Genomic DNA, 23,019 nt, shown 5'->3' with positions numbered 1-23,019 from the left:
AACTGGAGGGGATGTAGATAGGCAGCAGGTAGCTACGGCCTGGGTAGACCTGAGAATTTGTCTGCTGGGCTGCCATTGCCAAGGCTGTCTCCTTCTGTGGGCATATGTAAGGATAGGGATTGAGCACTAGTGGGTGCTAGAGCACCTTTTACCCATGGCTCCGGATGGAGCCAGATAGGAGGTCTTCACTCAACCCTCTTCAATCCTTGCGGTGTGCAGGAGGTGGGACTTGTGGTGGCTCATCGCCCACCTCGAAGAAGTTTCTAAACGAGGAAACTAAAACTATACTGGAACCGTATATCAGCCCTAAGCTGATCACTGACTATGGTTAGGGCTGAATGTCAGTCCTCAGCTGATCAATGATTAATTGGTGAAGTAGGTGATGCCCTATAATTTACCAAAAATTATTTCCTAGAGGAAGGGTGTATGGTGGGGCGGGGGGGTTGGCAATGTATGTGGAGGGGGGCTGGGGGGGATGTGTATGCAATATATGCATGTCTCACATTTACTCTTCTATTGAGAGATGTCCAGCATATATTAAGTGGGGGGAAAAATCAAGGTGCAGAAAATTTTGTGTGCTATATAATTTTTAATCTAAAAATGGGGAAATAGGTTTATATTTGCTTATATTTAAAATCAGTGGAAGGGAAAACAACTTCTAAAAATAGTTATCTAGTTATCTGCGAGGGAAGGATGGAAGGAACTTCTCTGACAAACCTTATTTTACTTAAGTATAAAGAAATTTATATTGGAAACATACTTTCTAAAAACCAGAAGCACAATGAATCAGAGGAGACTATGGATTGTTAACCCTAACCATACAAAGAGAGATTTTTTTTTTTTTTTCAGAAGGGGAAGTTGTGTTGATAGGAAGATGCTGTTACTGTAATCTAAGCAGCACATCATACTTTTCCTAACAGCAGGAACAGCACTGGGGATAGAAGCAGCGAGATTTGAGACATACTTGGGAAGGAGCATCAGTAAGTTTGGGGTTCAGAATGAAAGTACCAGAAAGTGAGAAATCTAGGATAGATTCCTGGGGTTTGGGATGATCAGTGAGGATAGTATGAGAAAGAGTAGGACAGGAATAAAGATTTTGTGGACACGTTCAGACAACTTGGAGATACCCGCTTAACATAGCACATTGATAGTTCACTGGATGAGTCTGATTACTTAGGGGAAAAGTCCAGGCTAGAAATGTGATTTGGGGAATCATTTCTGTATATAGATGGGATTTAAAACCAGGGGCTCTTTCAGTTTTGCTTGTTTATTATATATTCCCCTTCAACCAAATCTGCCTGACCCACCATTCCAGATTATTTGTTAGGATAATATTGTCAAGGTAAATTTCAGGAATGTGGACATGTAGCACTTTCTTTTTTAAATCTTATACTCTTTTTGTTTAGACCTCCCTACTTAAAGCATTTCTCCTTCCTCTGGGAACTCTCAAAGTTCTAGGGCTGGACCCCCAGCAGCTCTGTCTGTATTTCACAACCTTACTCTTGCTGCCATGCTTGGTGGTTGCAGTGTTCTAAAGAAGAAGTGCATAAACTTCTACTTTTGGGTCCTTGGAAGGGTCCTGGTAATGCCTTTTTTTTTTTTTTTTTTTAAAGATTATTTATTTATTTATTTATTTGTCAGTGATAGAGGGAGAGAGAGCGAGCGAGCACAGGCAGACAGAGAGGCAGGCAGAGGCAGAGCCAGAGGGAGAAGCAGGCTCCTGGCCGAGCAAGGAGCCCGATGTGGGACTCGATCCCAGGACACTGGGATCATGACCTGAGCAGAAGGCAGCTGCTCAACCAACTGAGCCACCCAGGCGTCCCCTGCTAATGCCTTTTATGAGGCTTAGTTTTGTAATGATTTCTAGGATCATGTTCTGTATATCTTTGTATTTTCTTGTATATTTATTTTCTTTGGCTTATGGTAGCTCTAGGTGGTTCCTGTTGCTAACTAATAAAGAAGTAAACACTTCTTTATTAGTAGCAGTCTTTGTGTTTTACTGTATGTATCTCTGTAAGGAATTTAGTTAGATTTTTTTAGATCCCTTAGAAAGTGTACCTCAGTTTTTTTCCCCATTTAAGCCATTGCTGGCTTCTATCCTTTTGTGGAAATCTGTTGTTGAAGTGGTCTTTTAGTGAGTCAAGGCCTTAGGATTCTTTTGCTTCAGTTTTAAAACTTACCAGGGTGCTGCTTCTATCAAATGTGATGGACTTATTCTTCTTAGATCTGAAAGTGTTGATATTAAAGATATCTTGCTGTTCAGACATGTTCATTCTAAGGAAGGATAAAAGTATCTTAAAACTTTTCCCCTTCCTTGGAATTTCCTGTAAGTGATTCTCTAACTAATAGTGCATCTTCCTATTGAATATTTATAATTTTTATGTATTATATTTTAAAATAATAGCATTCAGTGCTACACACATTTAGCTGAAAGCTTTTAAAACAGTAAAAATTGTGGGAATTAATTTCATCAGTATAAATTAGTCTACAAAATATTTTCCTAATGTATTACAAAACCTTGTCAAATGAAGATCTGTTTATTCAAATTAGGGCTAAATACAAAGTAAATGCTTTTCCCAAATTAATTAGATTTCTATAAAAAATATATGAGATGCTTTGAACGCAGTTAATTTGAAGTTCATTTACTTCAGAACCTTACATTTCAAATTAACACATTTTAAAATTTATAAGTTTAGTATACTTTAAGGGAGGACACATTCTGTGTGGGTTCTTTTTTTTTTATTTTTTGCATTAAGATAAAATATACTTTTAAAACAGAATAATGCTACAAGCATTTTTGAAGGAATACTCTTTCCTCTGAGGTGAAGCCTTTGAAAAAAGATTCCTCTGGCCATTTCCCATCTTTGAAGTCATAGTGAAGTTCCATTAATAAACAAGAAGGGATTTTTACCAAATGAAACGTGATTTCTCATCTTCTGATCTTTGGTTTAGAATAGAATTTGGATGAGACCTACCCTCTTAATAAAAATTTCTTCACGATCTCCTGTTACAGTCTTACCCCAAAAAAGGGGAAGGGGTGGGGGGCAAAAGGGAACTTTCAGAGGTGGTGGATATGTTTATTACTTTGCTAGCGGTGATGGTTTCATGATGTATACATATGTCCAAACTCACCAAATTGTATCCATTGATGTATGCATGTTTTAATGTATCAGTTACACCACAAAGCTGTTTTAAAAAATTAAGATTAAAATAGTAGAATAGCATTTGTAGTTCCTTTTTATTACTGAGTGGTATTTCATTGAATAGATATACCATATATTCCCTATCCATTCATGCATGGATGAACATTAGCACATTTCCGGTTTTTGACTATTACAAACAGTGCTGCTATGAACGTTCTCGTGCAAGTCTTTTATGGTAAGATCCTTTCATGTACCTTATACTTTAATCTTTATAACATCTCTGTAACTTAGTTATATCATCCCCATTTTACTCTTTTTTTTTAATTTTTAATTTTTTATAAACATATATTTTTATCCCCAGGGGTACAGGTCCGTGAATCACCAGGTCCACACACCCCACAGCACTCACCAAAGCACACACCCCCCCCAATGTCCATAACCCCACCCCCCTTCTCCCAAGCCCCCTCCCCCCAACAACCCTCAGTTTGTTTTGTGAGATTAAGAGTCACTTATGGTTTGTCTCCCTACCAATCCTATCTTGTTTCATTAATTTTTCTCCTACCCACTTAAGCCCCCATGTTGCATCACCACTTCCTCATATCAGGGAGATCATATGATAGTTGTCTTTCTCCGCTTGACTTATTTCACTAAGCATGATACGCTCTAGTTCCATCCATGTTGTCGCAAATGGCAAGATTTCATTTCTTTTGATGGCTGCATAGTATTGCATTGTGTATATATACCACATCTTCTTGATCCATTCATCTGTTGATGGACATCTAGGTTCTTTCCATAGTTTGGCTATTGTGGACATTGCTTCTATAAACATTCAGGTGCACGTGCCCCTTCGGATCACTACGTTTGTATCTTTAGGGTAAATACCCAGTAGTGCAATTGCTGGGTCATAGGGCAGTTCTATTTTCAATATTTTGAGGAACCTCCATGCTGTTTTCCAGAGTGGTTGCACCAGCTTGCATTCCCACCAACAGTGTAGGAGGGTTCCCCTTTCTCCACATCCTCGCCAGCATCTGTCATTTCCTGCCTTGTTGATTTTAGCCATTCTGACTGGTGTGAGGTGATATCTCATTGTGGTTTTGATTTGTACTTCCCTGATGCCGAGTGATATGGAGCACTTTTTCATGTGTCTGTTGGCCATCTGGATGTCTTCTTTGCAGAAATGTCTGTTCATGTCCTCTGCCCATTTCTTGATTGGATTATTTGTTCTTTGGGTGTTGAGTTTGCTAAGTTCTTTATAGATTTTGGACACCAGTCCTTTATCTGATATGTCGTTTGCAAATATCTTCTCCCATTCTGTCAGTTGTCTTTTGATTTTGTTAACTGTTTCCTTTGCTGTGCAAAAGCTTTTGATCTTGATCAAATCCCAGTAGTTCATTTTTGCCCTTGCTTCTCTTGCCTTTGGCGATGTTCCTAGGAAGATGTTGCTGTGGCTGAGGCCGAAGAGGTTGCTGCCTATGTTCTCCTCAAGGATTTTGATGAATTCCTTTCTCACATTGAGGTCCTTCATCCATTTTGAGTCTATTTTTGTGTGTGGTGTAAGGAAATGGTCCAATTTCATTTTTCTGCATGTGGCTGTCCAGTTTTCCCAACACCATTTAGTGAAGAGGCTGTCTTTTTTCCATTGGACATTCTTTCCTGCTTTGTCGAAGATTAGTTGACCATAGAGTTGAGGGTCTATTTCTGGGCTCTCTATTCTGTTCCATTGATCTATGTGTCTGTTTTTGTGCCAGTACCATGCGTCTTGATGATGACAGCTTTGTAATAGAGCTTGAAGTCCGGAATTGTGATGCCACCAACTTTGGCTTTCTTTTTCAATATCCCTTTGGCTATTCGAGGTCTTTTCTGGTTCCATATAAATTTTAGAATTATTTGTTCCATTTCTTTGAAGAAGATGGATGGTACTTTGATAGGAATTGCATTAAATGTATAGATTGCTTTAGGTAGCATAGACATTTTCACAATATTTATTCTTCCAATCCAGGAGCATGGAACATTTTTCCATTTCTTTGTGTCTTCCTCAGTTTCTTTCATGAGTACTTTATAGTTTTCTGAGTATAGATTCTGTGCCTCTTTGGTTAGGTTTATTCCTAGGTATCTTATGGTTTGGGGTGCAATTGTAAATGGGATTGGCTCCTTAATTTCTCTTTCTTCTGTCTTGTTGGTGGTGTAGAGAAATGCAACTGATTTCTGTGCATTGATTTTATATCCTGACACTTTACTGAATTCCTGTACAAGTTCTAGCAGTTTTGGTGTGGAGTCTTTTGGGTTTTCCACATATAGTATCATATCATCTGCGAAGAGTGATAATTTGACTTCTTCTTTGCCGATTTGGATGCCTTTAATTTCCTTTTGTTGTCTGATTGCTGAGGCTAGGACTTCTAGTACTATGTTGAATAGCAGTGGTGATAATGGACATCCCTGCCGTGTTCCTGACCTTAGTGGAAAAGCTTTCAGTTTTTCTCCATTGAGAATGATATTTGCAGTGGGTTTCTCATAGATGGCTTTGACGATATTGAGGTATGTGCCCTCTATCCCTACACTTTGGAAGAGTTTTTATCAGGAAGAGATGCTGTACTTTGTCAAATGCTTTTTCAGCATCTATTGAGAGTATCATATGATTCTGGTTCTTTCTTTTATTGATGTGTTGTATCACATTGACTGATTTGCGGATGTTGAACCAACCTTGCAGCCCTGGAATAAATCCCACTTGGTCGTGGTGAATAATCCTTTTAATGTACTGTTGAATCCTATTGGCTAGTATTTTGGTGAGTATTTTCGCATCTGTGTTCATCAAGGATATTGGTGTATAGCCCTCTTTTTTGATGGGATCCTTTTCTGGTTTTGGGATCAAGGTGATGCTGCCCTCATAAAATGAGTTTGGAAGTTTTCCTTCCATTTCTATTTTGGAACAGTTTCAGGAGAATAGGAATTAGTTCTTCTTTAAATGTTTGGTAGAATTCCCCCTGGAAGCCGTCTGGCCCTGGGCTTTTGTTTGTTTGGAGATTTTTAATGACTGTTTCAATCTCCTTACTGGTTATGGGTCTGTTCAGGCTCTCTATTTCTTTCTGGTTCAGTTGTGGTAGTTTATATGTTTCTAGGAATGCATCCATTTCTTCCAGATTGTCAAATTTGTTGGCGTAGAGTTGCTCATAGTATGTTCTTATAATAGTTTGTATTTCTTTGGTGTTAGTTGTGATCTCTCCTCTTTCATTCTTGATTTTATTTATTTGGGTCCTTTCTCTTTTCTTTTTGATAAGTCTGGCCAGGGGGTTATCAATTTTATTAATTCTTTGAAAGAACCAGCTCCTAGTTTCGTTGATTTTCTCTATTGTTTTTTTGGTTTCTATTTCATTGATTTCTGCTCTGATCTTTATGATTTCTCTTCTCCTGCTGGGCTTAGGGTTTCTTTCTTGTTCTTTCTCCAGCTCCTTTAGGTGTAGGGTTAGGTTGTGTACCTGAGACCTTTCTTGTTTCTTGAGAAAGGCTTGTACCGCTATATATTTTCCTCTCAGGACTGCCTTTGTTGTATCCCACAGATTTTGAACCGTTGTATTTTCATTATCATTTGTTTCCATGATTTTTTTTTCAATTCTTCTTTAATTTCCCGGTTGACCCATTCATTCTTTAGAAGGATGCTGTTTAGTCTCCTTGTATTTGGGTTCTTTCCAAACTTCCTCTTGTGGTTGAGTTCTAGCTTCAGAGCATTGTGGTCTGAAAATATGCAGGGAATGATCCCAATCTTTTGATACCGGCTGAGCTGATTTAGGACCGAGGATGTGATCTATTCTGGAGAATGTTCCATGTGCACTAGAGAAGAATGTGTATTCTTTTGCTTTGGGATGAAATGTTCTGAATATATCTGTGATGTCCATCTGGTCCAGTGTGTCGTTTAAGGCCTTTATTTCCTTGTTGATCTTTTGCTTGGATGATCTGTCCATTTCTATGAGGGGAGTGTTAAAGTCCCCTACTATTATTGTGTTATTGTTGCTGTGTTTCTTTGATTTTGTTATTAATTGGTTTATATAGTTGGCTGCTCCCACATTGGGGGCGTAGATATTTAAAATTGTTAGATCTTCTTGTTGGACAGACCCTTTGAGTATGATATAGTGTCCTTCCTCATCTCTTATTATAGTCTTTGGCTTAAAATCTAATCGATCTGATATAAGGATTGCCACTCCTGCTTTCTTCTGATGTCCATTAGTATGGTAAATTCTTTTCCACCCCCTCACTTTAAATCTGGAGGTGTCTTCGGGCTTAAAATGAGTATCTTGGAGGCAACATATAGATGGGTTTTGTTTTTTTATCCATTCTGATACCCTGTGTCTTTTGATTGGGGCATTTAGCCCATTAACATTCAGGGTAGCTATTTGAGAGATATGAATTTAGTGCCATTGTATTGCCTGTAAGGTGACTGTTACTGTATATGGTCTCTGTTCCTTTCTGATCTACCACCTGTAGGCTCTCTCTTTGCTTAGAGGACCCCTTTCAATATTTCCTGTAGAGCTGGTTTGGTATTTGCAAATTCTTTCCGTTTTTGTTTGTCCTGGAAGCTTTTAATCTCTCCTTCTATTTTCAATGATAGCCTAGCTGGATATAGTATTCTTGGCTGCATGTTTTTCTCGTTTAGTGCTCTGAAAATATCATGCCAGCTCTTTCTGGCCTGCCAGGTCTCTGTGGATAAGTCAGCTGCCAATCTAATATTTTTACCATTGTATGTTACAGACTTCTTTTCTTGGGCTGCTTTCAGGATTTTCTCTTTGTCACTAAGACTTGTAAATTTTACTGTTAGGTGACAGGGTGTGGGCCTATTTTTATTGATTTTGAGGGGCGTTCTCTGAACCTCCTGAATTTTGATGCTCGTTCCCTTTGCCATATTAGGGAAATTCTCCCCAATAATTCTCTCCAGTATACCTTCTACTCCCCTCTCTCTTTCTTCTTCTTCTGGAATCCGAATTATTCTGATGTTGTTTTGTCTTATGGTGTCACTTATCTCTCGAATTCTCCCCTCGTGATCCAGTAGCTGTTTGTCCCTCTTTTGCTCAGCTTCTTTATTCTCTGTCATTTGGTCTTCTCTATCGCTAATTCTTTCTTCTGCCTCATTTATCCTAGCAGTGAGAGCCTTCATTTTTTATTGCACCTCATTAATAGCTTTTCTGATTTCAACTTGGTTAGATTTTAGTTCTTTTATTTCTCCAGAAAGGGCTTTTATATCTCCCGAAAGGGTTTCTCTAATATCTTCCATGCCTTTTTCGAGCCTGACTAGAACCTTGAGAATTGTCATTCTGAACTCTAGATCTGACATATTACCAATGTCTATATTGATTAGGGCCCTAGCCTTCGGCACTGCCTCTTGTTCTTTTTTTTGTGGTGAATTTTTCCGCCTTGTCATTTTGTCCAGATAAGAGTATATGAAGGAGCAAGTAAAATACTAAAAGGGTGGCAACAACCCCAGGAAAATATGCTTTAACCAAATCAGAAGGATCCCAAATCGTGAGAGGGGGAGAAAGGGGAGAAAAAGAGGTTCAAAAAGAAAGAAAGAAAAAAAAAGAAAAAAAGAAAAGAATTTTAAAAAGAAAAAGAATAAAGAAAAGTATAAAAAGAAAAAATATATATATTAGAGAAACTAGTTAAAAAACATTAAAAAAGAAAAGGGTAAAAGTTAAAAAAAATTTAGCAGAAGAAGAGAGAAAAAATGAAAAAGAAAAAAATTAAATTAACTGCAAGACTAAAAAATCACAGGGAGAAAGCCCTGAGTTCCGTGCTTTGCTTTCTCCTCCTCTGGAATTCTGCTACTCTCCTTGGTATTGAAACCGCACTCCTTGGTAGGTGAACTTGGTCTTGGCTGGATTTCTTGTTGATCTTCTGGGGTAGGGGCCTGGTGTAGTGATTCTCAAGTGTCTTTGCCCCAGGTGGAATTGCACCGCCCTTACCAGGGGCTGGGCTGAGTAATCTGCTCGGGTTTGCTTTCAGGAGCTTTTGTTCCCTGAGCACTTTCCGTAGAGTTCTGGAGGACGGGAATACAAATGGCGGCTTCCTGGTCTCCGGCCCGGAGGAGCCGAGAGCCCGGGGCCCCACTCCTCAGTGCGCCCTCAGAGAACAGCGCCCAGTTACTCCCGTCTGCCTGACCTCCGGCTGCGCTCCGAGCTCACCGAGCCAGCGGCTGGTTCAAGGTAACCCCGAGCTGTGATCTTACTGTCAGCTCTGTCTCTGTAGCCGGCTTTCCCGTTCTAGTTCCCACAAGCTCTGCGACACTCAGACACCCCCCATCCTTCTGTGACCCTGCGGGACCTGAGGCCACACTGCCCCCAAGTGGGCTTCGCCCCGGTTTAGCCTCTGGAGGGATGTCCCTCAGCGGAACAGACTTTTAAAAGTCCTGATTTTGTGCTCTGTTGCTCCGCCGCTTGCCGGGAGTCGTGTCCCCCCCCCCCCCCCCGGTCTATCTTCCCGTCGCTTTGGATTCACTTCTCCACCAGTCCTACCTTTCAGAAAGTGGTTGTTTTTCTGTTTCTAGAATTGCTGTTCTTCTTCTTTTCGATCTGCCGATGGATTTGCAGGTGTTTGCAATCTTTAGATAAGCTATCTAACTGATCTCCTGCTAGCTGAAGTAGTCTCAGCCTGCGACTACTCCGCCATCTTGACTCCTCACCCCATTTTACTCTTTTTAAAAGATTTTACTTACTTTTTTATTTTAGAGAGAGAGTGAGCACCCAAATGGGGTAAGAGGAGGAGGGAGACAGACTCTCAAGCAGACTCTGTACTGAACGTGGAGCCAGAGGTGGGGCTCAGTCCCGAGACCTTGAGATCATGATCTGAACCAACATCAAGAGTCAGACGCTTAACCGACTGAGCCACCCAGGAACCCCATCCCCACTTTACTTTGGGCCCAGGATTCAGCCAGGCAGTATGATTCTAGATTCCCTGTTTTTAATCACTATATTTTCTACGTCTATAGTTAATCAATTAATATTTATTTTATATTACTGTGGCCTCATTATATTGATTGATATAGTTAAATGATGATTCTAACTAATTTAGAACCAACATGATATAGTCCTTTTAAACTAGAATTAAGGTAAATATTCTTTTTCATTGGATTTATTAGGATTTGAAATTTTTGTGAAAAGAGTTAAAGTACCTTGCCATATTCATCCTCGTTTGCTTAACACCTGTCAAAGCATAGCACATAGAAAGGTATCCTATGGGGGCACCTGGGTAGCTCAGTGGGTTAAAGCCTCTGCTTTCAGCTCAGGTCATGATCCCAGGGTCCTGGGATTGAGCCCCACATCGGGCTCTCTGCTCAGCAGGGAGCCTGCTTCCTCCTCTCTCTCTGCATGCCTCTCTGCCTACTTGTGATCTCTGTCTGTCAAATGAATGAATAAAATCTTAAAAAAAGAAAGAAAAGAAAGGCATCCTATGAGTGTGTATTGAGTGAACGTAGGCAAATAAAAATTTTAAATTGTTTGTGTTTTTCTGTAGTGTAGCTTTAGTATAATTTTTCTGCCTTTATTGTTTTCATTTGATTTCTGGTTACATATATTGAGAATACCACAGGTGTTTGAAAATACAAACATAGATTGACAAACTTCGGTTAACTATAGCTCAAGAACTGGGAATGCTAGTTACATATTATACAACACATGAACAACAAAGTGCTCACCTTTTTCAGGGTAATGCTGTTTTGTAGGACTACTTAGTGGATGAAGGATCCTCATTGTATCACACTAGAGGCCACATGATCTCAGTGTATCTCATTATTGGTGCCACTCACTTTGTTTGAGTTAAATGGGGCATTGTCCACGAGATTGCTTCATTTTAAAAGATCCTTTTCCACCTCTCATGAGTAAGTAATTTCTTGGTTGTACATTGATAGCGTGTGAATATCCTGTTCACCAACACCTAGTAGTTTTAGAATTCTTCAATGATTCTTGCCTAAATCAATTACTAAGTATTTTTTATTAGCACTCATAGGTTATTTTTATATTTATTGTTATAAGCCATTCCTGTTGTTTTTCATTTGGATGCTCAAATTGTTCCAAATTTGGCTCTTGCTCTTGACTCCTTTGTCTTTTTCTTTGCAAGTTTTTATTTAAATTCTAATTAGTTAACATACAGTGTTATATTAGTTTCAGGTGTGGAAATTAGTGATTCAACACTTCCATACATCACCCGGCACTCATCACAACAAGTGCCCTCCTTAATCCCCATCACCTATTTAACCCATCCCCCTGCCCACCTGCCCTCTGATAACCCTTGGTTCTCTATAGTTGAGAACTGTTTCTTGGTTTTCCTCTCTTTAAAATTTTTTTTTCGTATTTGAGTATAGTTAACACACAATGTTACATTAGTTTCAAGTGTACAACAAAGTAATTCAGCTTCTCTATTAGACCTTATGCTATGCTCATCACAAATGAGGTGCTGTCACCACACAACACTGTTGTTTTGGATTTGCTTTTGTAAGTAGTGCTGCAGCAAACATAGGGGTACACATATCTTTCTAGACTTAAATAGACATTTTTCCAAGGACAACATAGAGATGGCCAACAGACACATTGAAAAGATGTGCTCAACATGACCCATGTATCTTTTCAACATGCCCCCACCAGACCTTGAGCACTTTTTAACTTTAAATATATTTTGGTAGAAGAAATTCTATTTTTCTGTTATATTTTCCTTAACTAGCCCAAGAATCAGTCATGTTTTTAAAGTAGACCTTGATTTTTTTGTGAGGAGTGTTAATTTTTTTAGTGTATGTTTGAAATTTTAATTTGTTTGAACTTCCACAAAAGGTATCATGTCCTATATGTGCTTTTGCTTTTGTTTTGTTTTGTTTTGTTTTTACTATGTTCAATTCAAGATCTAGATTACTTGTTACCAGCAGCTGTCATTGCTTCTGGGCCTTCAGTGGATAGAGTTCATTCTGATACCACAGCTTAGAATCCAACACCACAGAGTTCTCCTTTCCCCATTCTGAGGCTCTCCCCCCAACCCATAGTAGGAACTGTGATTCCCAGCACCGTTCATGCATTTATTCATTTGCTCAGTCCTGCGATACACACAAAACAGCTTAGGCATTGCTACACACATACTACTTCTGACAATAAACCTATTAAATAAAATTCAGTTTTTACATTCTAATTATTCATACAGTAAATCCCACTAAGGGCATATAACTGTGCAAAAGTTACCTGGATTAATTCTTTTTATTTTCTTGATTGTGGTTATTTACCTATTTGGAATAAATGTAATTCAGTTTGTATTTTTTTGTTTCTATGTTATGTTTTACAAAAATAAGTGTGTGTGTTTTGTTATATCCCCTTTGGTGTTATATACAAGGTAGTATGCTATATATAAGTATGTATGTATGTATTATCTGTGTGTGTGTTTTTTCTTTTGTATCTTCCTTTTGCAACTTAATTATCTTGGAAATCACTCCATGTGAGTTCATGGAGATCTTGTTTTGTATTTGCAGGTAAGGTATGCTTTCTTTTTCTTTTTCTTTTTTTTTTAAGATTTATTTATTTATTTTAGAGAGAGAAAGAGAGAGAGTTGGGGGTGGTGAGGGGCAGAGGGAGAGGCAGTGAGAATCCCAAGTGCCACCCAGGTGTCCCAAGATACATTCTTGAAAAGAGGAAGCACCTTTCACTACTTTGTGTAGAATATTAATACTAAATTTCTTTGAAAGACTAGCTTTGCATTTGTTACTTTGTTTTCTTTGTACTTAATAGGATTGAGACTATTAACTCTTAGTTGTTTTTAGCAGATTATTTAACTTTCTTGTGGTCTGCTACATTTGTTAACATTTGGATCCTTTTGCTTTTATACAGCCAAATTTCTTGGTTTGTATTCTGAGCTGAAAGTTATTTGGAGCATTGTTTCAGAGAAATTGCTGACAATGATTTACCGAATTCTTTTCAAGCTCTTGCATGTTAAGTTACTCTTTAGGACCAATTTATTTGAATTCTGATTATAGAATTTTCAGTATATTCAGGCCCTTGAGTTCCCCTTCATGGTAAACTATTTGGAACCAATTATAAGTATTAAAAATTCTCTAAGCCCAGAAACAATGGCATTCTTAGGCAATTTAGGAAATACTAAAATGTTGACAGGCAGGAAGCATTATGAATGGTCAGAGATCCAGTCAACAGATTTTTAATGGGAAATTAATGAGATGTGTTAATTAATTAAAAAATAGTTCCACTTGTCTATTTAAAGTTTATATATATATATATATATATATATATATATATTTTTTTTTTTTTTTCAAAGATTAGTTAGTTAGTTAGTTAGTTGACAGCATGAGAGAAACTACAAGCAGGGGGAGCAGCAGAGGGAGAGAGAGAACCTGACTCCCCACAGAGCAGGGAGCCTCACAGGACCTGAGCCAAAGGTGCCCCAGTGCCCCCATATTTCCCTTTTTAAAACTTTCAGTCCAAAGTTACCTTTGCTTTAGGTGCAACATTAAATGCCTTAGTCTCTTCTCTTCTCATTTTCTTACAATTTCCAGTATTACAGTTTTATACAATGTCAGTTACATGGCTGGGAATCTTCCTTTGTTTATTTTCATATAAATACATAGCCCTGATCAAAAAGGGCCAAATTGAGGCACCTGGGTGGCTCAGTGGGTTAAAGCCTCTGCCTTCGGCTCAGGTCATGATCCCGGGTTCCTGGGATCAAGCCCTGAAGCGGGCTTTCTGCTCGTCGGGGAGTTTGCTTCCTCCTCTCTCTCTGACTGCTTCTGTGCCTACTTGTGATCTCTGTCTGTCAAATAAATAAATAAAAATCTTTAAAAAGGGGGGGGGCAAATTATGCCAAAATGGGTAAATTTGATATCCATACATACACTATAGAAAGAACATTTTTGGGCCACCTGGGTGGCTCAGTCAGTGGAGTGTCCGACTCTTGGTTATAGCTCAGGTTATGATCTTTTGAGTCGTGGATCAAAGCCTGTGTTGGCCTCTGTGCTCAGTGCAGAGTCTGCTTCAGATTCTCTCTCCCTCTCGCTCTCTCTCAAATAAATAAATAAATAAATTCTTCAGAGAAAAATGTTTTCACTTAACTTTTTATGTTGGTACATACAGGATATGATTATATGGTAGCAGACTCTTTTTTTGCTCTTTTACTACAATGAATTGCTAATTTATGCCAGAGTATTTTTTGGAATGCCAACTGTGCTGTGCATGGAGATGGGGGAAAAATAGCTTTTTAAGAGAAAATGAACTTATTTCTGTTGCGTCTGAGAAGCAGCAGGTGGTCATATGTGGCTGGAAGAGCCATTGTAATGAAACAGGAGACTGAAAAGGTAGGTTGATAATAGATCATTTAGGTCTCAGCTGCTGGGCCAAGCCGTTCAGACTTCTGTTTTAGATCTGAAGAGCAATTAGAAGAATTTTTGAAATGGGAGTGTTACATGACCTGACATTTGTTCTAGGAAGAGAACACTGCAAACTCTATGAAGAATGGATTAGACATGTGAGAAATGGGAAGTAGGACGCTAAGGCAACTGTTTAGGCAAAAAATGTTTGCTTGGTTCAGAAACAATAGAAATTTTGTCAAGTAGCTAATTGTAATAATTCCTAGCATGCATTAGGCAATTCTGTGAATGATGTCTGTAGAATGAGTGCTTTTTTTAAAAATTTTTTTTTTTTTTTAAATTTGACAGACAGGGATCACAAGTAGGCAGAGAAGGAGGCAGGGAGAGAGAGAGAGAGAGAGAGAGAGGAAGAAGCAGGCTCCCCGCTGAGCAGAGAGCCCAATGCGGGGCTCGATTCCAGGACCCTGGGATCATGACCTGAGCCGAAGGCAGAGGCTTTAACCCACTGAGCCACCCAGGCACCCCTAGAATGAGTGCTTTAATGTTCAACTTCTGGTACCAGTCTCACTAAAATCTAAAACCATTAACCATTATTCTAACCCTGGTCTTATCATCGGAGCACCTCTTAGGTTTTATGAAAGTAATTCGTATAGATAAGTGTATAACAAATCAGCAGGCTTCTCTTTTGGTTTATTTTCTCATTTTGGTATAGGACATATCTTCCAGTAGCTTCCAGAGAATTGTTACATTGAGGGCAAGCTTCTTGAAGTACTCTACTTATGAAAATATTTTTATGCCGACTTCCTAATTGATTGTTGGTTTGGTGAGGTACAGGATGCTAGTTTGAAAATCATTTTCCCTTAGGATTTTGAAGACATTGCTCTCTTGTCTTCCTACAGTTGCTGTAAGAAACCTGTGCCACTTTGATTCTCAGTCATTTTTAGATGATCTATTTTCTCTGGAAATGTATGGGTATTCTCCTTCTTTTCTGTGTTGTAAAATTTTATAATGATATACTTTGGGCACAACTTTATTGTGAGCTACAGTCTCCGAAATCCTTCAAGTTTTTCATAAGAAGCTTCCCTCATCCTTTTTTTGGTAGGTGTGTGGTATAGACTGCCAGCATACTTGGAGCTAAGGAATAAAACATACCTGAGCATCTCACCATTCACCATATAGATTTCCACTTGTTTCTCTGTTTTCAGTATGATGTCTCTCCTTCTCTTTTTCCTATGCCTGAGCTCCCTGAGGATGCTTGGGTGCTTAGTAAGAAGGATGTGACTTGGGGTCCACAGTGTTGCTAGTTGCTTATTATGCAGGCTTTTCTTGGTGGGTTTTTTTTTTTTTTTTTTTTTTTTTTAGCAGACACACCTCACCCACCATCTTCCATAGTACCTGAGCCTTTCTGGAGCTCTGTGGAGTGAATTGGTTTGTTTCTTACCATATTCTGACTTAGTCACACAGTCAGGAAATGAACACCCTGCGGAAAAACTGAATTCAAATTGATGTTTAATTATTATCATCTGTGTGACAGAATTAACTGTTCTGAGTTCCTCTTTGCAAATGCAAACCATAGCTAATAAAACCTACCTAAAAGAGTTACTCTAACGGCTAGAAATTATGCATATCTTTGGATAGAATCATTCTGAGTAAATGTTAGCTATTAACATACCTGTATATATGAAAGGTCTTTACATATATAAAATTAAATCACATAGTTATGCATTGCTAATTATTTGGAAAAAGAGAGTTTGCAAACTTCGAACTACCTAAAAGCATTGTAACAGATGGCTTTTATTGATATTTTATTAGTCAGATGGACAGAGCATCTCATTTTTTCCATATCAGAATGTTACTCTTAGAATGGTCTTCTGTCCAGAAAGTTAATTCCAGTTACAGCTGTCGGTTGATAGCAGTTAAAATTTAAATTGAGCTCCCAGTGACCATTGCCACTTCACCTCTGACAAACCTTTCAGAAACCACTTCTAAAAATGGTGTCTCTCTTCATACAGAATATTTTAAAACACCATATAAATAATCAGTGCTGTCTTTTAAAAGTATTCGCTCTTTTGCCTGAGAATAACCTGTGTTTGGGTAAAAAGCTCTGTAGTTGTACAGGTAAAAGCAAAGTTTGCTTATTTTAAAGTCATCTAAATATTGACATGTGAGACCCAGAGCCTTATTTGCATGAAGTTTATGTTCTTTAAAATACATCTGATGACATCTTTGTGTTACAAAAGTTGTAGTGACAAGCATTTCCGACATTTAGCCTTGTGAGGCTGATGTGTCTCAAGAACTTGCAGTGAAACCATGAGTAAAGGAATCTGTAGGGTATGATACTAGATGAGAACTGGAACGACTGGAAGCTAGCTGAGACCCAGAGCATATGACAGCTCGAAACCTGTGCTCCATGAACGGGTCCTGTAGGTCCTGGGTAGCAGTTTCCCCAGGAGTCAGACAGAAGGTGTGGGGAATAAAACGAGGAGAACAGAGACCCAGCAGCTCCTTTTCTCTTTCTCTTCTCTTCTCTTCTTCCTCCTTCCTTCCTTTCTTTCGATTAAAATGCTCACTTTGATGGGGAGTCTAAAAAACAAACGAACAAACAAAACAGACTCTTCACTGTAGAGAGCAAACTGACGGGTGCCAGAAGGGAGGGAGGTGAGGCGGTGTGTGAGATAGATGCAGGGGATGAAGAGGAAAACAGGAGAAAAGTGCATGTCACATTTTGTCTCCCACTCCCAAGTTCTGCAAGCAGAAGCATACCTGGCCCCCTTGGGAGCGAGTCACGGAGCTCGGTCCGGAGCAGGCACTGTTTGAAGCGCTTCAGCTAATTCACTTAATCTTGTAACAGGTCAGTCGGCTATGGATTATTATTAACTCTCTTTGACAAAACTGAAGGTATAGAGTCGAGATTGGAGTTTGACCTGGGAGGATAGAATTCGAAAATTCTACAAGCTCGAGATTCTTCACTAACAGAAAGTGACTGAGAGTGTGAATCCTGCCCTAAGGTCAAATCAAGGAGACCATGGGGAAATTCAGTTTCATACAATTTTAAAAATAGGGATTAGAGTGAAAATGAAGCTGCTTTGCATCCTAGTCCACGGAACTGAGAATGTTTAATAAACTGCTTATATATTTAAAGTCAATTGGATTTAGCTTTAGTGTATTTAAAATTAACATACATAGTCTATCATGAAAAATCAGCTGTATTAAGCTATAATTAGTGAAATACAGCATTAGAGTTCTATACAACATATCGTATTCTTACTTTGTGAGTGAAACTGATGGTTCGGAGTTGATAAATTCACCCTTGCTTAACCTGTTGAGAGAAACTGTGCGTGCGTCTGTGTCTACGCCTATATAGATAACCCAGACATTGACAGATTTCTTCATCATGTGAACCTGAACAGAATCACATTAATATCAATGTTCAGATCTTAAAAGTGTCAGCTTTACCTGCTCGTGGAGACTCTAATCTCTTGTATATCCCATTCCTTCCACTATTTCAGGGAGCTCTCAAGGGGGGCCGTTCATCAACTCGCAGATTTGGCCAGGTGCTCCTACCTGTTCTCCCTGCGCCAGTCTGCCTCCCAAGACACCCTCTCAACGCTGCTCCTAAGGACTGGGCGGCCTCTGCCAGTGGGGCGCTAGGTTATGGCTGAGACCTGAAGCTCAGTGTGCTTTTGCAGGCGAGGAAAAATGAATTCTCCTCTGCTTTAGGCTTCATTTGGGGAATCCTGTGCCAGAGTTCTGAGCTCTGCAGTGTTCACAGAGTCCAGAGAGGCTTTATTTCAGGTCATGCGCCGGCATGTAGTCTTCTCAGAGCGGGAGCACATGGCCACCGTAACTTGGCAGGGCGGATGCACTAACCAGCTATCACTGGCCCCTGAAGCTTCTCCTTTCTCTGACTTCACGCCCTGCAGCCTAGAATGGCTCTCCAGGGCAGATGTCTCCTTCCCTTATTGAGAGTGCCAGGAGTGTTTTTGCTCCTTCAAAAATTGTGATTGTCTCATGTGCTTTATTCTCCTATATACCGGACATGCTTTCATGTAGTCTAGCTTGAGATGTTTTCCTGGGAGGCTTCTCACCCTGCATATAAATCACTATGGAAAAGCAAGGGATGTAGGTAGATCTGTGGGGGTGTGTGGAGAGTGGGAATTGAGGAAGCTGGGTGATAAGAGGTGGCATCTAATTTCATCTATGAGCTATACCTGAATCTCAGCTCTAGTCTAACTTTGGCCTCTGTTATATCTATATTACCTTTAAAACTTTACTTGCACATTCATTATTATTATTATTTTTTTGCCCAAGTCTACTTCGTGTAAGTGGCTAGAGCCACCCCCATGTAGGGTCGAACAGGTCTGTACCCAGCAGCCCCATAAGTGGTAAACATGGCTTCTAATCTTACCCTTTTTTTCTAGACTCTTACTTTGGGCATGTCACAGGCTCTCTGTGCTTCCCTTTGCAGTAATGATAGACTTGGGAAGAATGGTCTAAGGCTCATTCCAGATCTCGCATTTTGAGTTTGTATGTTCCTAAGTAGAACTGTTAAAAATTCACTTTATTGCCTTCATAATTTTTAGTATAATAAGTTATGAAAAATAATGTATATATACAGTTTATAATCATTCTTACAGTTCTTTTTTATTGGCTACTTTTCTAAAGCCTATCATTAGCCTCCATGTCAAATTAATACGAAAATACTTTCTCTCTGAATCTTTGTGCTCTTTGAACTATTATGCTCAGTACCACCAATATTCTCCAAAGTAGGTTTATAAATAAAGGAAGAAAACTCTGATCAAATAATTGACTTATCTTTGGAGAGCCTTAAAAATGTTACATGGTGATAACTGTGGGCAGGAACTATGGAAATTTAAAGGGACATATCCTGAGAAGAAGAGAAAAAATTCAGTCCATGGTTCATGCCACTATTATGACTGAACTTTTTTTAGGGCAGCTTTTCATTAGCTATTCATATTATAATACTGAATTTCTGTAAATCCATTTCTTTAGCATTAATTCATAGTTGAATTACTATCAAACTTTTTTCTGCTACTTTCTTACAGAATAGTTATTGGACTGATGTGACTAACAGTGTTATCTATAAGCTCCTAATTAAATTCAAGTCTTAATCAATAAAGACATCTTTGATTTATCCACTCTGTCTTCTGAACTTTTGTTTAAATTTTTCATCTCTACAAGAAAACTGAAAAGATATACTCTGTATACCTGAACTAGATTCTCTGTCTTCATTGGGAGGACTTCCATGCCTTTACCGTATTTCCCAAAGGTCTGCCATTTAATCTTTTTTTCATTATCTCAGATACCATTGAATCCTTTCTCTCTATCCCATTAATTTCATCCTTCATATTACTGCACCTTGACATTAATGGACTGTCATTGTAAAGGATATTATGTTTGGTACGTCTGTGATATTGAATAGGACTAATATGAAATTTTCATAATTGAGTTGAGTTGCCTGAGTGGTGATGTCGTTCATATCTGGAGGGTTTCTTTAACTGACGAGTCAAATCTGAAGCTTCCGAGAGGAAAAATTATCAAAATATATATATTTATTCATATTAGAATTTTAATCCAGATCAGTTATGTGTCACATTTCAAGTAATTGGTAAAAACTTATGTTTTTAGAAGCCTTAAAAGTAGACCTTTGTAGATAAGACCCACTATCTATCTTTTCTTATTTAAAAAAAAAAAAAATCTAATCTCTACTGTAAAGGTAACAGAGACTAGAGTCTGGTATAGTAGATATTCAGGGCTGTATCTCAACACACTTAGCCAATAAACCTCAATTTACATTTGATAAACTCAAGCTTTTCGGACCTAAACCATTTCTAGACATATAACTAGTTATAGAAATTCAGTAGTGGAGATTGTATTTAAAGAATTTAAATGAAACTAACTTTACAGATATTAAAACTGTAATCTGAATGTAAGTGTAAAAACTTCCATTTCACAGTGTAACTTAGATCCTTGGTTTTGTAATTTTATGTACATTCTGGTTGTTGGCAAAACTTCATATAATCGATTGTTATATTGTGAGCTTTGCTATTTGAATCTTGTTGAGTTTGAACTCTTTCACTATTAGGAATTAATTTCCTAAGACTACTGTAGCTGCCTTATTTATTTTTTCAATTATCTCTTTTTTCAATAGCATAAAAATCTATTATACAGTGGCTTTGCATTTTTGGCATTCCATTGCAGCAAGTATCAATTTGTCACATAAAAAGAAAAATTAGATATACTTTATTCATGTTAAAGTCACACCCTAGCTTTTTTAAAGGCAGCCTTGACTTAGATTTGCAAGCCTGAGGATATTGGTTTGAATTATGCATGACTGTCTGGTGTGCAGTTGCATTAGCCTGCTGGATGGATAATGTAAACATGTTCTGAATTTTAAGTACATGACACTGTATGAGTGGCAGGTTAAAAATAGAACTAATAACCAAGTGCATATTTGGAAATTTGATTTTTACAGTGTAAAACTGTACAGGGATAATCTCTGCAAATGGTTGACTGCCAATATAATAACTTGTTTTGTATATTACAAATATAAAAGATGCTATCTAATAAGGTCACTAGGTCAGTGATGTTTTTTCTAATTTGTTGAACTTTTGACAGTAGAAAACAAAACACAGCAATGTGCAAGTGAATAAGGATTGCCTTTCACAGATTATGAGTTGACTGCTCAGGCATGCGGTTTCTTTTTTTAAATAAATAGGCGGCAAGCTTTTTGTTGCTAGTTACAGCACCCTACCATCAGCATGTCCATTTTGAATTCTAAAATTGCAGTGGGTACAACTAAACATTGTAGTTTACAAGTGACATTTGACATTCTAGTCTCATAAAATCCTGTACCTTTCACTCCCATGGAAATTGGTGGGGGGGTGGGGGTGGGAATCAGTCAATTAATTCTAAGGACAATTCATATCCTTGACACCTGTATTTTATATTATATTTCTAAATATACATTTTCCATGAAGCTGTAATAGCTCTTAAATCATGAAAAGAATAGTTCTGGAATTTGATATTCAGTGTTTGGTTTCTGTAGTTTACATGCTTATGTTACGTGTGTGTGTATCTGGATTTGTTTGTGACTATGACTCTTGGCAAATTTGACTCATTTTTCTTTTGCACTGAAATTTTTCTTACTAATTCATAAGAGATTGTGGATATTAAGAAAATTAGCCTTTCGGGGCACCTGGGTGGCTTAGTCGGTTAAGTGCCTGCCTTTGGCTCAGGTCATGATCCCAAGGTCCTAGGATCGAGCCCTAAGTCAGGCCCCCTGCTCAGCCAGGAGTCTGCTGCTCCTTCTCTCTCTGCCTCTCCCCACACCACTCATGCTCTTGTTCTCTCTCTCATAAATAAATAAAATCTAAAAGAAAGAAAGAAAGAAAGAAAATTAGCCTTTCTTTTATGTTAATAAATATTTTTGTAGTTGGTTTTTCCCTATTATTGATAGTGATTTTCCAACCCAGAATTTTAATATTATGTTGATTGAGATTTTTAAGTTTTTTAATTTATGGCTTCTGGATTATGTTATGTTTAGAAAGACCTTTCATATTTTAAGGTTTGCAAAATTTCCTGTTTTCATCTAGTGTTTTTGTGGTTTCATTTTTTTTACATGTAAATCTTTGATCCAGCTGGGATTTATTTTGATGCAAGGACTGAAGTGGTAATTTAGCTTTCTTCTTTCAAATTACCAAATTTCATTTCCAAATTTATCACTTATTTACTGAAAAATGTAATATTTTAACCACCAATTTGACATACTGCTTTTATCAGATGCTGAATTACTTTCTGGATTTATGTCTATTTCTAAACTTTATTCTGTTTCAGTTACTTCCTCTGTTACAGTATCTAATGGTATACTGTAACATTATTTTTTGTGAAATTTTTTGTGGTTATTCCTTTATATTAATTCTTCCAGATGAACTCTAGAATAGTTTTCATGCTAGTTTGACTAGAGTCACATTGAACTTTTATCAAGGATGTTTCTTAATTTCCTTTTAACATTGACTTTAATTAGCAGTGTGAAGTTTTTCAGTGCCCCTCCTTTGCATATCAAAATTTTTTATCTGTCATCTCTACTTTATATTTTAGGGGTCAAATCAGTTTTCTTTGCCTTTGCTACTTTCTCCATTTGGCCTTAGCTGGGATGTTACCAACAATCACTTATCTTTATTTATTGTGCAAGTTCATTCTTTCCATGATTACCTTCCTTCCTTTTTTTTTTTTTTTTCTTGAGCAAGAGCATACTTGCACATGTGATGGGGGGGATGGTGCAGAGGAAAAGGAAGAGAGAGAATCTTAAGCAGGCACCACGGCCAGCACAGCCTGAGGACACAGGGCTTGATGTCTTGACCCCAAGACCATGATCTGAACCAAAATCAAGAATGGGATGCCCAGCTGACTAAGCCACTCCCTACCTTTGATTCTTAAACATTCCTGGGTCTCCCTACATGAACAGTGTCCATCCTTCTAATCTTTGTCTGTGTGGGTTTTTTGTTTTGTTTTGTTTTGTTTTTA

At 38.2% G+C, this 23,019-nt stretch overlaps 1 protein-coding gene across 4 annotated transcripts in view; it reads left to right on the top strand.

Moving 5' to 3' along the window:
- Positions 1 to 23,019, top strand: part of SYT14 (synaptotagmin 14) — a 206,994-nt gene that overhangs the window by 84,991 nt on the left and 98,984 nt on the right. The gene's annotated exons all lie outside the window — the stretch shown is intronic.

The sequence above is a fragment of the Mustela lutreola genome, chromosome 14 (assembly GCF_030435805.1).
Source record: "Mustela lutreola isolate mMusLut2 chromosome 14, mMusLut2.pri, whole genome shotgun sequence".
Taxonomy (NCBI): domain Eukaryota; kingdom Metazoa; phylum Chordata; class Mammalia; order Carnivora; family Mustelidae; genus Mustela; species Mustela lutreola.
This window is presented reverse-complemented; position numbering and strand designations above follow the sequence as displayed.